Source organism: Cervus elaphus, chromosome X, assembly GCF_910594005.1.
Source record: "Cervus elaphus chromosome X, mCerEla1.1, whole genome shotgun sequence".
Taxonomy (NCBI): Eukaryota; Metazoa; Chordata; class Mammalia; order Artiodactyla; family Cervidae; genus Cervus; species Cervus elaphus.
In genome coordinates, this window is record NC_057848.1 from 97,168,855 (window position 1) to 97,182,559 (window position 13,705).

The window sequence follows — 13,705 nt, forward strand, 5'->3', positions numbered from 1 at the left end:
GTATCAGTGGATTTTTTTTTCCTTTCTATTGCTGAAAAGTTTTCTATTTCGTGGATATATTACTTTGTGTTTAATCATTCACTAGTTTAGAATCTGGACTGTTTTCCAGTTTACCTCTTATTTTGAAGACTATTTCTTATGAAAAGAATAATAACCTATGTTGTAAAGCCACAAAGTGTATATTTTCTGTTCTTTTATTTGTATATTAATTTCTCCTACACACTCATGACTTTAATGAGATTCCTTTAAAGCTTCATATGAAGAGACAGAAATAGATTTTTTGTCTAATAAAATATTTCAGATTTGTTTGGCACAGATACATCTAATTACAAAAGGAATCTCCTGTTACTTTGAGAAGCTAACTAATTGACTATCTACTTGAATTCTGGTTGAAAATCTTTTGTGTGAGATATATGAACCAGTTAGCAAAATTTTCTCTACAATTAGAAATTGGAACTTTTTTGACATATATAAAAACACACTGCTACAGAGGTAATCATGGAAAGTAATCAAAGTCTGATATTCTTAAATGGCTACAATAGCAGTGTACAGTGCATTGAATCACAGCACCTCAAACAAAATTATTCTATTCACCACAGTTTCTTTATTTCAGTAACTGAGCACACAGAAACTTTGAAAATATGCATCTCTCTAGTCATAAAAATTTTCAATGACCCTATATATTTTGAGACTTATTCAAAAAACCAAAAAAACTAGACTTGAATCTAGACTAGAAATCTAGAATTTTCACATGGTTTGAAAACAAAACTCTAGTTATTGGTTCTGGTCCTTGTAAGGATAGGAATATGGGTTTGTCATAGTCCTCATTTTTCAATTGCCCAAGCAGCCTATATACTTAGTGTGCAGAGTCTTGAACCCCATTGAATTCACAGTCATCATGGTTTGCTGTGGGATTTCCGGTGTGGAAACCTGTGGCATACAATTGTGGGAACCTCTGTGGGATTACTTAATGGGATAGCATTATCTCTGAATAAAGTACTCTTATGTAGATCACCGTTACAATTTCTAATTTTCTAAAGCCTATAGAGATAAAAATGCAAACAATTATTTGAGAGAATAAAGTTTCACATTATTTGAATCCAAAATGTTACAGGGCATTTGAATACTGGTTTTAAAGAATTCAATAATATGCATAAAATAAACAATGGATTTTCTTTTTGTACAGGAAACTATAAGGAAAATATCTATAGCACTGGCACAGAGACAGAAATATAGATCAATGGAACAAAATAGAAAGCCCAGAGATAAATCCATGCACCTATGAACACCTTATCGTTGATAAAGGAGACAAAAATATACAATGGAGGAAATATAAATTCTTTTAACAAGTGGTGCTGGGAAAACTGGTCAACCACCTGTAAAAGAATGAAACTAGAATATTTTCTAACACCATACACAGAAATAAACTCAAAATGGATTAGATCTCTAAATGTAAGACCAGAAAAAAACTCTTAGAGGAAAACATAGGCAGAACACTCTCTGACATAAATCGCAGCAAGATCCTCTATGACCCACCTCCCAGAGTAATGGAAATAAAAACAAAAATAAACAAATGGGACCTAATTAAACATAAAAGATTTTGCACAATGAAGGAAACTATAAGCAAGGTGAAAAGGCAACCTTCAGAATGAGAGAAAATAATAGCAAATGAAACAACTGACAAAGAATTAATCTCCAAAATATACAAGCAGCTCAATACCCCAGAAAAATAAACGACCCAATCAAAAAGTGGGCCAAAGAACTAAACAGACATTTCTCTGAAGAAGACATACAGAAATGCATACAGAGAAGTGCAAATCAAAACCACGAGGTACCATCTCACGCCAGTCAGAATAACTGCCATCAAAAAGGCTACAGGAAAAAAAAAAAAAAAAAAGGCTACAGAAAATAAATGCTGGAGAGGGTGTGGAGAAAAGGGAACCCTCTTACATGTTGGTGGGAATGTAAACTGGTACCGCCACTATGGAGAACAGTGTGAAGATTCCTTAAAAATCTGGAAACAGAACTGCCAGCAATCCCACTGCTGGACATACACACTGAGGAAACCAGAATTGAAAGAGACACGTGTACCCTAATGTTCACCGCAGCACTGTTTACAATAGCTAGGACATGGAAGCAACCTAGATGTCCATTGGCAGGCGAATGGATAAGGAAGTTGTATATATACACAATGGAATGTGACTCAGCTCTAAAAAAGAATTCATTTGAGTCAGTTCTAATGAGGTGGATGAAACTAGAGCCTATTATACAGAGTGAAGTAAGTCAGAAAGAGAAACACCAATACAGTATATTAGCACATATATATGGAATTTAGAAAGGGTAATGATGGGTAGGGTAATGATGACCCTATATATGAGACAGCAAAAGAGACACAGATGTAAAGAACAGTCTTTTGGACTCTGTGGAGAAGGCGAGGGTGGGATGATTTGAGAGAACAGCATTGAAACATGTATATTACCATATGTGAAATAGATGCCCAGTCCAAGTTCGATACATGAAACAGGGCACTCAAAGTCATTGCAGTGGGACAACCCAGAGGGATGGGGTGGGGAGGGAAGTGAGAGAGGGGCTCAGAATGGGGGGACATATGTGGCTGATTCATGTCAATGTATGGCAAAAACCACCACAATATTTTAAAATAATTATCCTCCAATTAAAATAAATATTTTTTAAAAGGAACGTATTCCCAGGCATCGCTTTTTAGTAAAACTGACAAATAATATTTTGAACCTAAATGCTTGATGTATGTGTTTTATAGAACTTGCTTATAAATTAACCCTAACCTCTTACAGAACTTGTCTTTCTTCCTTCCTTCTCTCCCTCCTTCCTTCCCTCCTTTCTTCCTTCTTTGTCAGGAGCAGCTTTGGAAGAGGCAAAGTATTCCAGAGAGAATGAACACAAATTCTGTGAACTATTTCAACTACAAGGTTTGAACATTGGAAGTATCTTATTAAAAATCTAATTTATAAAATATGTCTTATGCAGCAGCTGTAATGTCTCAAAAGCTTATTTCTCAACAACTAATGAAGCAGTATTATGCTTTATTTATTGAAGTCTTTATTTAGCTAGCATTTTATCTTTTGCATATGAGTGCATAAAGTGGATAGACAGAATGACTTCACAATGATTTATCAATATTAATAGTAATTAGGGAGTTTCAACATATTTATATTGATGTTTATAAATCTTCAAGATGAATTTATGTAGCCTGGTAGAAGATTTTTTTTTTACAAAATGAATGACTACAAAGTTAGAATGTTGACTTCCTGATGATTCATAGATAACATAAGGTTTCTCCTGAATAAATATTTTGTATCAGAGCAGAGTTCTTAAAAATATCGGTTATTTGTCATGTCTTACTCTACACACACATGTAACCTCAGTGGTCAGAATCTGAGGAGTATTCTATTAACAAAAATCTGAAAAGGAAAGGAGTACATTAAGTATGCATAAAACAACATTAAAACTACATTAAAATCACTAGAAATCTTCTATTTGGAGATTAATGAAATTCCATTAAATTGGCTGAAAGGAAAATTACTATTGACTATGAAGACAGGTTGCATGGTCTATGGTTTGTAATGTTGCTGTACAGTAGATTGAAGTTTCAAAATGGTATTACTCTTCTTTAAAGAGATAGACACAGCTGAATTAGGTGCTGCTTGCTGCAGTGAGGATCAAATGCAAAAAGAATCATATTTCATCAGACCTAGTCAACACCAGGAAAATAAATAGAAATATAAGAGATATGCAGGCAATGATTCATTTTGATAATCTGGCCCAAGAGAGACACATAGAGACAGCACACAGATCTAAGCTTCTACTAAAAGACAAATAGGACACAGAGGGTGGGAACTGAGATGACAGTAGAGCAGAGATCACATCGATTTTCAGCAGCAGTTTTCACATGGATGACATAACCCTGGACTCTATTTGGCCCATTGTTCATATCCTACCTGTCCCACAAGCAATATATTTCCTAGTCCTAGAAAAGGGCAATAAAGAAGAAGGATTCTACTTATGACTTCTTATGATTAAGTTTCTGTGCAAACCAAACATGCTTTTCCTGACCAAGGTCATAGTGCATGTTAAGGTCCATAATAGTCAAAAACTAGTTGAGGTGTATTATATTTTGGTGTGTATACATGAAAACTGTCAAAGCATTCATCATTTTTTTTTTCTGATTTAAATCACAGGCTACAAAAATGAATGATCTGAGTAGCACTTACATTTTCCTCAGAATTTGAATAGATGTACTTTTATGTAGGAATTTATTAGGCAGGATTGGAAAATCCTAATTGGCAATGAAATTAAATATGGGCAAGTACAAGAAATATTTACTGTTAGTGAAATAAGAGAATCTCTTTGTAATCCAGAGAGAAAGAGTTTTGATTGAGCAATTTTATTTAAAAGGCTAGTGTTCAAGATACATGTATTAAGATATTTAGCAACATATACGATGCAATGGCATAAATTAAAAGATAAAGATAGAACTACTGCTATCTAGCTGAGGATATGAGCAACGCTTAAATTTATTGAAGCAAATTGGAGACTACTTTTATTGAACGTGTTTGTTAAACCTGCCATACTTTGCAATAGCACTTGGAAATTCACTTAGAGAACAAGCTGTTAATTTTAATATCTTACTTTTAGGGCCCAGATGAATAGATATAAAAGTTGACAAGAAGTTTATTTCTAGAAAAAAATATAAACATATGTTAAATGCCCAGGATGGAAAATTCATTCTAAAAATTAAAGTCAAGGATGCTGGACACTTTCTACTTGACTCTAGTGTTTTTTCACTTTTCATGGGGTTAAGTGTTTCTTCTTTCCTCTAGGTTTTGAGGATCATGATATAGGAATAGAAATTGAACACAGCTGAATCACTTAGCAGTGGAAAAATGCAGCCACCTACCAGGTTATCAGTTTCCATTCTTTAACAAATAAAGTAAATTTCACTATTTGATTTGAGAGCTTTCCCCTAAATAGAGCTAGCCCAGGGGACTCTCTTTTGTTGGTGTCATTAGTATTACATTTGGCATAAGCAAGACACCTGCTTCCCTCTTCCAAAATGAGGAATAATAACAACAACAAAATGACCAACTATTGTGAAATGATCTGACCTGCATGAATATGAGGTCATGGTCTGAGTTGAACAATGACTCAAGTGTTGCCATCATTAAATTTGAAAAGAAAAATTTGATTCCCAAATTGTTATATTTCTTTAGGGAATAAAAAAAATAATAATGCTGATAAATGAAAACAGAAAGTAAGTAGCAAAGGAATGAAGGGTCACCAGCCTGAGAAAGTGAGGCAGAATACTTTTAAACCAATTATGACCCTGTATTGCTCTAGATGCTTAGATTAGCAATGTGTAAAAACAGACTCCCTTTATAAATGATTAATTAGAAATAAATCATCTTTCAGATAAAATAGTATGCTGATAATAAATATTATATTCAGTGAAGGGTTTGGAGGAAGTATGATACTCAGTCCCTGTCATTAAGAAGCTGACACATTATTTTGGAAAAAAGTAAACAAGTTATAGAAGTGTACAATTATGTGTGAAATCATGTGACATAGATTAAGTGCCCCTGTGAGTTCAAAGAATGAGAGATCACTGTGGTCTGGAGTAAGTACTCAAATTAACTTATTGACTCTAGTTGAAAAGTGTTCCCAGTGTCCTTAGAATAAAGTCCCATGGAACTTCTCTAGGTTATTAAGTGTCCCAATAAGAAAAAGTTTCCTTGCTCAAACTAGTGTTGAAAAAATTGGTTTGAACAGTATTAAACAGTTTTCTTTAAAGCAAGAGCTGCCAGATAAATTACAGGGTGCCCAGTGAAATTTGAATTTCAAATAAACAACAAATTATTTGTTTACTATACTAATAAGTATGCTAAAACATTCTATGGGACATCCTTATGCTAAACAATGATTTGCTTAGCTGAAATTAAATTTTACTGAGCACATTGTTTTCATTTTTATTTGCTAAATCTATTAAAACAGAACATATCAGAACCTTTAAAATGCTAATTATAATATTAACGCAGTTACAAGTTAAAACAGATAGTTGAGACCATAGTGACAAAGAATAATATATGCCAGAACTGGACTTTCTATGTTTGCAGTACTGCTCTGTGATTTGCTAGTCCCTGGAAAATTTCCTTAATCTTTCTGTGCCTCAATTTATTCACCTGTAAAGTTAAGATAATAATAATAATTATATTATAGGGTTGTTATAAATATTAATAAAGTAATATTTGTAAAGTTATTCAAAGTAAAGGCAATACATGTGTTTGTTAAATAAATTGTTTATTGAAAATTACCAGGAATGGAAGAGGAGACTACAGTAATGTATTTGACCAACTAAGCATCCACTAACACCTCATGAAATGACATGTTGAAAAAATCCTCTTTTGGTGATAGTTGGATGAGCCTGGCTTCACCCTAAATTAGGCCAATGTTATTTTCTCAGTTATCAAAGGTCTGAGAAAACTTCCTAATCCAAGACCAGTGGTTCTCAGCTGGGAGCAGTTTTCCTGCCCAGAGGACAGCTGGCAGTACCTGGAGACATTCTTAACTGTCAAAACTGAGGAGATAGGGGTGTGTGCTACTGGCATCTAATGGTAGAGGCCAGGGATGCCCAGCCCCCTCCTCCATCCCCATCAAATAATTATCTGGCCCAATTGTCAATACTGGTTGAGAACCAGAACTGTTTCAAAATTATATAGGAAAATCTCAATGAATGAACAGTTAACTAGATTTCCCTTTCTGTACTAAACTTCTAGAGAGTTTAATATGCTTAATAAGACAATAAGTTCAAGTCAGTGATTTAGAACTAACACATAGTTTACATGGTATGTTTTAGAGTTCTTAGACATTTAATTTCAGGTTCCTGATTTCAGTTCTTTGCTCAAATATCACCTTATTAGTGAAACTTATGCCAAACATCTGATTTAACATTGCAGCCTAAACCCCATTTCCATCCCCTTTACATGATTTTCCTATAAAATTGATCACCACTTAATATACAATAACTTATTTATTTGCTATTTTTGTTACATGTTTCAAGGATTCCCAGCTAGCTCAGTTGTAATGAATCTGCCTGCCAATGCAGGAGACATGGGTTCGATCCCTGGATCAGGAAGATCCCCTGGAGGAGGAAATGGCAATGCATTCCAGTATCCTTGCCGGGAAAATTCTATGGACAGAGGAGCCTGCTGGGCTACAATCTGTGGTGTCGCAAAGAGTTGGACATGACTGAGCATGCATATGGTGGCAGTGGTTACATTTCATTTTATTACAGTATACTCTCCATAAGAGTGGGGACCTTTTCCTGTTTTTAATTTTCCTATTGCTGTCTATCTGGTATTTATTAACTAACAGGCATCTACAACAGTTGTAATGAGTTTGAATACATACCAATAATCTTAAACCATGAGGTAAGACTTCTGATCATCAGATTTATTCCTTTTTTTCCCTTTCTATTTAAAAAGGTAATATAGTACATGAATACATAATTTTAAAAGCTTTTTTTTGTACAAATATGTGGTGAAAGGAAGGAATAAATAGAGGACTTAAGTAGAGTTTCTTGTCAACTCTCAGTCTCTCCAATAGAATAAATAATTATTATAGTCTACAGATGTTATGGACTTCCCTGTTGGCTCAGATGGTAAAGTGTCTGCTTACAAAGAGGGAACCCGGGTTCGATCCCTGGGTCAGGAAGATCCCCTGGAGAAGGAAATGGCAACCCACTCCAGTAATTTTGCCTGGAAAATCCCATGGACAGAGGATCCTGGTAGGCTACAGTCCATGGGGTCGCAAAAAGTCAAACACAACTGAGCAACTTCACTTTCATAGATGTTATGATAAACTGAAATTTTGCAATTTCCAAAAACAGTTGATATAGTTATCAAAATATGCCTACTCTATATTTATTGAACCAGTCTGCATATCCTAGTCCTTTGAGGACTAAAAAGAGTAATAATATATACACATTTTTCTCTCATCTTTGAGATGTATTATTGTATTAAAGCAAATCTGACTGATTTTTTGAAGTACATCTGTATTTTCTAGAACACAGAAACAGAAAAAAGCTGAGGACTTGGAATAGAAAGAAATTTCATACAGAGAATAGAATTTGATCTAAAAACTGCAAGATAGACAAGAATTTCCAATATACAATCAAACAGCACCAGAGGCATGTACAAATCTCTGCTTCAGAAAACAAGCCCAGTTACCTCTGTGAAAAAGGCTGCAAAGGGGAGAACATAAAATGAGTGGGAAGTTAATATATGAGTCTGCATTAGAAACTGGCAAACAGGAGGCAGGTGTGGTCATAGAGGTAAAGTGGGAAGGAAGCTGATGCTTTAAAGAGATGTGTTTAGGAAAAATGGGGGAGAGAGCACATATTTCCATCAATCAGTTGATCCTTCCAGGTGATAATGTTTCATTGCCCTGGCTTATCTGCAAAATAGCCTCAGGGTTCTAATATAACCCTGCTTTTAAACACTTACTGGAGGTTCAGTCATCTAGCTGACTGCAGATGCTATAAAGCAGATTTTTCATTTTGCTTCCCTGCCAGGAAATGTGCAATCATTTCCATCAACCAGGGAGGAAAATTCTCTTCTTAATCTGGCACAAATCAGGAATAAGAATTTACTGCTCTGATCTGGCAGTCCTGCTAACTTTAAAATCACTGCTTCCCCCCCCCCCACCTTAGTTAACATGTCTAAGTAGATCAGTGGAAGGTACAGGGGAACAACTTATTAATCCAGTACCTTAACAGCAGTGGTTTGTAAACTTTATCATGCATTAGAATGTCCTAAAGTTCTTTAAAAAATCATTTCCAACTCCAAAATTTTCTGATTCAGTAAGTTTAGGGTAGGGCCTAGCAACTGGAATTATTAAGTGCCCAGCTGATGTTCCTGCTGTGGGGATCACAGTTTGAGAAACCACTGAACTATATAAAAGTCAATTTTGCTACATTTAAAGATGATTAATATTGCTTCTTATTACAATAGCTTTTAAAAATACTGGCCTTTACCACTTTAAGAAATTTCAAAATGATACCAAATTTTAAACATTAAACATTTACCACAGCCTCAAGAAATTGTATAAAATTAGAGACACATCAACTAGACTGCTCTACAGACTTAGAGATTATGAAGACCAATTTACACGGCACTAAAAAAAAAGTGTATTATGAAGCCTATTTGTAACAAAGGATCAGGAAACAACAGTTCAAAAAAAGTGAGTCTATATGGGTAAAAGCAAAATACTTTTCCAAGAATGAATTTAACATAAGCAACAGTTCAGTATGGAAAACAGCAGTTATATGGATTAATCCTTGGGTATTATTTCATTGTATTTGTGAAAGGTAGAAATTGGATATTTTCATAGGATTAAAATGAAAAATTAAAGATGATTTAAAGTTAGAATGACACTGTCATTTGAATTACAATGACATTTTGGCAAGAACAGTCTATGTGATGGATTATAATTTGTCACCTTCTATAAATTCTGTAATGAGGAATATGTAGATAATTATATAGGTTTGACATTTATATTGACACAATCACTAATAACTCTGCAATTATACCCACTTATGGCTTTATACTTTTGATGTTACCACAGTACCAATGATATAAAATTGAAAACATTCTTTTATTCATTAAGTATCTTTCTCTTCTCTCCATTCCTCTCTCTGTGTCTCTCTCAGACTTAGAAAAATGTATGCACAAACATTGAAGAGAATATATATTGATCTTTCTGTTTTAGCTAGTAAATAAAAAAATAAACTGAGGCATCATATTTTTATAATAGAAAACAATTAAGAGGTTTTTTTTAATAGATGAGTCTTGAAATCATAATCACAACACTATTGTAAATCTAGCCAGTTCAAAATCATGCCAATCAGTTCAGTTCACTTCAGTTCAGTTCAGTCACTCAGTCGTGTCTGACTCTTTTTGACCCCATGGACTGCAGCATGCCAGGCCTCCCTGTCCATCACCAACACCCGGAGCTTGCTCAAACTCATGTCCATTGAGTCAGTGATGCCATCCAATGATTTCATCCTCTGTCATCCCCTTCTCTTTCTGCTTTCAATCTTTCCCAGCATCAGGGTCTTTTCCAATGAGTCAGTTCTTCGCATCAGGTGGCCGAAGTATTGGAGTTTCATCTTCAGCATCAGTCCTTCCAATGTATATCCAGGACTGATTTCCTTTAGGATTGACTGGTTTGATCTCCTTGCTGCCCAAGGGACTCTCAAGAGTCTTCTCTGACACCACAGTTCAAAAGCATCAATTCTTCAGTGCTCAGATTTTTTTATGGTCCAATCATTTAATTATTTTACAAAACTGAATTTTCTTTAAAATAAAATTTAATTACTGGAGCAAAACACAGCAATTTTTACATTTTTAAAAAAATTTTCTGTGTAATGTTGTCATTAAGACCATCAAGACTGTTGCTTCTCCTTTGGAAATCTCTGAAGTTTTGTCAAAGAAGCAAGTATCCATTAATAATGCTCAGTTCAACAATCTTCACCAAATGCATAATCCTATTTTTAGATAGTGCCTATTGCCATGAGAGCTTATACCATCTGCCGAACAAATTCTTTTAGGAAAATTATGTAAATAAATGATAACAATAATAATAAAAAAATAATTCATAAGATATATCCAAGGAAGCAAGGAGGGCTAAACATCATCAACAGAACAAGTAAATATGCCATTTTCTTTCATGTTTCACATTACCTCTTCCTCAACTATGTTTCTAGTTAGGTTGTATGGCTTATTTCAATTTTACTCACTTCTATTTCAACATTCACATCTAACATTGTGATTTTTATCAGAAGCATTTATTGAGTACTCAGTTGTACATGGTATTGTGGTGCCAATTAAAATGAGTTCACATATTTACAAATTGAAAAGGATTGCAGTGATTTCGTTTAATAATTATATTAGAAATCTCAATTACAAAATTTTCACAAATGTATCATTCAGGGTAACTTCAATAGTTATTCAAAGGTTAATCACCAGATATACCACTTTCTTATTTTAATTCCTTTCTTTCCTGAAATGTATGCTTCTGCTGTTTTACTTAAAACACAACAAAGTTGCCTGAATCTGTGTCTTGGAATGTCATATCTCTTAACTTCAATGGCCTTTATTGTAGAATAGGAAGAATTACCTGAGAAGTGTTTGTGGGAGGTTTAAGTGGGAAAACAAACGTGGAAGCACATAGCACTGTACATAGCATATGAGGTGAAAAAGTGAAAGTGTTAGTCGCTCAGTCATGTCCAGCTCTTTGTGACCCCATGGGCTGCAGCCCGCCAAGCTCTTCTGTCCATGAAATTCTCCAGGCAAGAATATGGGAGTGGATAGCCATTTCCTTCTCCAGAGAATCTTCCTGGCTACAGTCCATGGGGTCACAAAGAGTAGGAGACAACTGAGCACGTGTGTGTGTCTGTATCAGTCAGTGAGTCAGTTCAGTTGCTCAGTCATGTCTGACTCTTTGCGACCTCATGGATTGCAGCACTCCAGGCCTCACTGTCCAACACCAACTCCCAGAGTTTACTCAAACTCATGTCCATTGAGTTGGTGATGCCATCCAACCATCTCATCCTCTGTCATCCTCTTCTCCTCTCGCCTGCAATCTTTCCCAGCATCAGGGTCTTTTCAAATGAGTCAGTTCTTAGCATCAGGGGGGCAAAGTATTGGAATTTCAGCTTCAGTATCAATCCTTCCACTGAATATTCAGGACTGATTTCCTTTAGGATGGACTGGTTGAATCTCCTTGCAGGATATATATATATATATATATATATATACACACACACTATTAAAAGCACATGACATAAAGCACATGACATGCATGATCTAAATTACTTTAATACTACACAAACTGATCAGAACTACCCAGGTAATTTCTTAGCTCTCAACATCCAGTGACAGTTTAGGTTCCTCCGATTTTCTCCATTTTCTTTACTTATCTGATCCCAAATTTATACATACTCATAATCAATGATATTTCCTCTGAGAAAAAAATATGTTTTTAAGGTTTACTTTGCACAAAGCCCAACAAAAAACAGTAGTTTATATTAAGTGTAATTCTCTAAAATTTTCTGTATCTATGAATGTACAAATATTATGAATTCATCCAGAGGAAACATGTAGTGAGAACAAATGGAAATAAAAACAAAATTAAGAACCAATATATTATATATTTAATTATTAATATCTTGTAAATGTAAAATGAAGCAGGGCAAAAGCTAACAGACTATTGTCAGAGGACACACTGGTTATAGTAAACACTTTTCCAATAACCAAAAAGACAGCTCTAAAAATTGACATCACCAGATGATCAATATTGAAATCAAATTGATTATATTCCTTGCAGTCAAAGATGGAGAAGCTCTATATAGTCAGCAAAAAAAAAAGACTTGGAGCTGACTGTAGCTTAGATCATCAGCTCTGTATAGCAAAATTCAGACTTAAATTGAAGAAAGTAGGGGAAAACACAAGACAATTCAGGTATGACCTAAATAAAATCCCCTATGATTACACAGTAGAGGTGACAAGGGATTAGATCTGGTAGATAGAGTGCTTGAAAAACAATGGATGGTGGTTCATAGCATTGCACAGGAGGCAGTGGTCAAAACCATCCCAAAGAAGAAGAAATGCAAGAAGGCAAAGTGGTTGTCTGAGGAGGCTTTACAAATAGCTGAATAAAGAAGAGAAGTAAAAGGCAAGGGAGAAAGGGAAAAATATACCCAAATGAATGAAGAGTTCCAGAGCATGGCTAAGAAAGATAAGAAGGCTTTCTTAAATGGACAATGCAAAGAAGTAGAGAAAAACAATAGAATGGGTAAGACTAGAGATCTCTTCAAGAAAATTGGAGATATCGAGGGAATATCTCATATAAAGATGGGCATGACAAATGACAGAAATAGTAAGGATCTAACAGAAACAGAAGAGATTAAGAAGAGGTGGCAAGAATACACTGAAGAACTATACAAAAAAAGGTCTCAATTACCTGGATAACCATGATGGTGTGGTCACTCACCTAGAGCTGGACATCCTGGAGTGTAAAGTCAAGTGGACCTTAGGAAGCATTACTATGAACAAAGCTAGTGGAGGTGATGGAATTCCAGCTGAATTTAAAATCTTAAAAGATGATGCTGTTAAAGTGCTGCATTCAATATGTCAGCAAATTTGAAATGACAGCAATGACACAAGACTAGAAAAGGTAACTTTTCATTCCAATCCTAAAGAAGGGCAATGCCAAAGAATTGTCAGACTACCATATAATTGGGCTCATTTCACACATTAGCAAAGTCATGCTCAATTTTGAAGAGACAGAGAAACCAGAGATCAAATTGTCAACTTTAGCTATATCATAGAGAAACCAAGGGAATTCCAGAAAAATCATATACTTCTACCTCATTGGCTACGGTAAAGCCTTTGACTATGTGGGTCACAACAAACTGTGCAAAATTATTAAAGAAATGGGAGTACCAAACAACCTTACCTGTCTCCTGAGAAACCTGTATGCAATTCAATTATCAGCAATTAGACATGGAACAACTAACTGACTTGTTCCAAATTGGGAAAAGAATATGACAAAGTGTTTATTGTCACCCTATTTATTTAAGTTATATGCAGAGTACATCATGCAAAATGCC

At 34.8% G+C, this 13,705-nt stretch overlaps 1 protein-coding gene across 1 annotated transcript in view; it reads right to left on the reverse strand.

Moving 5' to 3' along the window:
* DACH2 (dachshund family transcription factor 2) overlaps window positions 1-13,705 on the reverse strand; it is a 798,949-nt gene that overhangs the window by 28,063 nt on the left and 757,181 nt on the right. The gene's annotated exons all lie outside the window — the stretch shown is intronic.